The sequence below is a fragment of the Macrotis lagotis genome, chromosome 1, assembly GCF_037893015.1.
Source record: "Macrotis lagotis isolate mMagLag1 chromosome 1, bilby.v1.9.chrom.fasta, whole genome shotgun sequence".
In the NCBI taxonomy this organism is placed as follows: Eukaryota; Metazoa; Chordata; class Mammalia; order Peramelemorphia; family Peramelidae; genus Macrotis; species Macrotis lagotis.
Window position 1 is genome coordinate 6,606,286 of NC_133658.1, and position 3,190 is coordinate 6,609,475.

A 3,190-nucleotide genomic window follows, 5' to 3' on the forward strand; every position below is an offset into this window, starting at 1 on the left:
TCCGGGAGGGCGGGGCTGCGCGGGCGGGGAGGGGCGGGGCTCCGGGGAAGCGCGGGTTCGAATCCCGCCGCGCTCCGGGTTCCAGACACGGAGGCCCGGGGCGGCCGCAGCCTCCGGCCGTGACCTTGGCCGACCACGCCCACCCGGGCCCCGCCCCCGGCCCACGCAGCCCGCTCAGACCCCAGTGGCCCCCGGGGCGGTGCCCCCGCCCCCAGCCCGCCCCTGGCAGCGCGGGGGCCTCCCGGGAAGTGAGGGCGGTGCCCGGGCGTCTCGGCCTCTTGGCCCGGGGAGCGCCCGCGCCCACACTGGGGCGGCCCGTGGCCCCTGGAGGGGGGCCCCGCCGTGGGCGGGGGCCACCCCGAGGCGCTGAAATGCAGGGGAGCCCGGGCACCCGGTGGCGCCCCACCCGTGCGCGTGCCCGCGGCGCGGGGGCCTTCCCGTCCGTCGGGCTTGGCCCTGGCCAGGCGCTGCCCCCCGCGCTCCCAGGCCAGCCTGGCCTAGCCCGGCCCAGCCCGGCCCAGCCCGGCCCCGGCCCCGGCCCCGGCCCCGGCCCCAGCCCCGCCAGGGAGCCTGGGCCCTGAGAGCTGGCCAGCGGTCACCACTGCGTCCCCAGCGCTTAGGGGCTGACGTTCCCCTTAAAGCGGCTTCTGACCCGTACTTTTTTGGTGGCCCCGCCAGGTCCGAACCCCGCTTTGTCCGTCTGTGAAACGGGCGCGGTGATAGACCTCCCTCCCAGTTATCCCGCAGCGGCGTGAGAAAATCCTAGGCAAGTGTTTTGCAAGCCTTAAAGCACCGTAGAAACACCAATTTTTATCATCGACACCTTTTCCACAAAGGCCTCAGATTCTCCCAAACATGAGAAGAGGCTTTTAGTTGACCTTGCCATTCATTCCAACTATTTCTCTCCTCTCCCGGATTCCCAGCATTGCCTACCTTTGTGATTTATATCGGCTCAACCCTTTGCAGTCTGGTTTGATCCCGCTATTCAATTTAAACTGTTTTCTCAATGTTGCACCACTGTATCTGGGCCCTCACTGCTGCCAGGCAAGTTTCCTCCTATCTCTGTTATCAGTTCTTTCTTCCAGTTTCTACAGTGGCCCTTCCAAATCTTCTCATCCCTCCGAATCTTCCATGACTTCCCCTCCTCCCTCTCGTTTTACTGAAAATAAAAAAATGGAAGCCGTTCACCATGAGCTCCCATATGTCCTATCACTCAGGTGCCCTTGGGCCCTCTCCTCCCTCACCCCCGCCTCACATGAAGAGGTGGCCTCTTTCCTGACCAAAGCTAACACCCCTCCTGGGTCAAGTGTGCCCACCTCCTCCATTCCCCTCCAACAGATGGCCCCCCTCTGTCAATCTCTACTTATCTCCCAGGACTCTAACTACAGCTTACAAGCATGCCCAGGTCTCCCCCCATCCTCTAAAAACTCTCAATGGATCCTTCTTCCCTCTATATGGAAACTCCTAGAAAAGGTGATCCACCCCAGGGGCCTCTACTTTCTCTGCTCTCATTTCTATTCTAACCCCTTATAATCTGGCTTCTCCAAAACTGCTCTCTCAAAATTGAGTCTTTTCTCAATCCTCATTCTCCTTTACCTCTCTGCAGTCCCAGGTATAACCCTGCCTTCCAAAAGCTTTCCCCAACTCATCTTGTAGTACCTTTCCTCTGTTAATTACTTCCTATTTATTCTATATTCACTTTGCTTTATATTTATTAGTTTCCACATGGTCTCCTCCAGTAGACTGTAAGCTCCTTGAGAAAAGAGACTTTCTCTTTTTTTTGCTTAGCAGAGAGTTGCTAAAAGCACTCTAGAAATTTGTTGATTCCTTGATCAGTCTACTAGGTTTTTCTCAATATTTTCTCAATTTTCTGCAGCTTTTGACACTGTAGACCTCTTCCTCTTGGATATATCTCTTCCTTTGCTGCCATAACTCATCTCTCTAGACCACCCTCCCCCATTTTTTATCATTCCTTTACGACCTCTTTTGCTTTTAGATTATCATCCTTATCCCTCCACTACATGTAGGTTTTCCCTATAATTCTGTTCTGGGTTTTCTTCTATTCCTTCTCTTGACTCTTTCCCCTTGGTCATCTCATAGCCTCAATGATCATTCTTTATGCAAATGACTCCCCAAATCTATCTGCCCAAGTTCATGTTCAATCCTTCCATAACTCTATCCAGCCCATTCTGGGCCATCCTCTTTTCTTTTTGCCATCAATATTTTCCAACATCTCTTCCAATATGAGCCATCTTCTCAAGTGGCCAAAAGATTTGACCATTGACTTTAGTATCTGACTTTCCAATGAAAAATCTGAATGGATTTCTTTAAGAATTGACTGATTTGGTTTCTTTTCTGTCCAAGGGATTGGACTCTCAAATATCTCCAGTTCCCCAATTCAAAAGTATCACTTCTGCATGCTCAGCTTTCCTGATAGTCCAACTCTCACTGCCATCCAATAGTCCTGGGAAAAATCCCTGCTTTGACTGCATGGACCTTTGTCTACAAGGTGGTGTTGCTTTTCCAGAGGCTGTCTAACTTTACCATAGCTTTCCTTTCAAGGTCAAGCATCATATAATTTCATGGCTGCTGACACTGCCTACAGTGAGTTGTGAGTTCAAGAATATAAAATCTCAGGGGTAGCTAGGTGGCACAGTGGATAGAGCATGAAGACCCGAGTTCAAATGTGATCTCAGACCCACAGTTGGGTTACATCTGGACGAGAACTTGTAGGGGCTGGTGCTCAAGAAGAGCCGAGTTAAGTTCTGAACCCACTCCTCAGAAACCCAGGTGATCTAGGAGGTGTGCCTCTGAAGCCTCGGAGGAAATGCTCACATACTTGTCTTCCCTCTACCCTTGCAACGAATATCCCTTTGCAAAGACCAATTCACGTGGAGTGAGTAGTTCAATAGATTTGGGACATCATTTCAGACCTGTGAGGGAACACAACTAGTGAGGGCTCCATAATAAAAGAGCCCTCAGTTCCCCAAGAGCGCTCAAGAACCCAGGCCTGGTTCTAAGAAGGGGTACTAGAGGCTACAATCTCCTGTGGATGCTCTAGAACTCTGGCAGAGCTGGTTGGGCCTGACTCTTGGAGGGGGTGCTAGAGTATGGTTCAGGACAGATTTCCAGAGTAGATCTGCTCCTCGAGGACTGGGCAGAAAGGACCTTGCTTCTCATATTGTGAGAC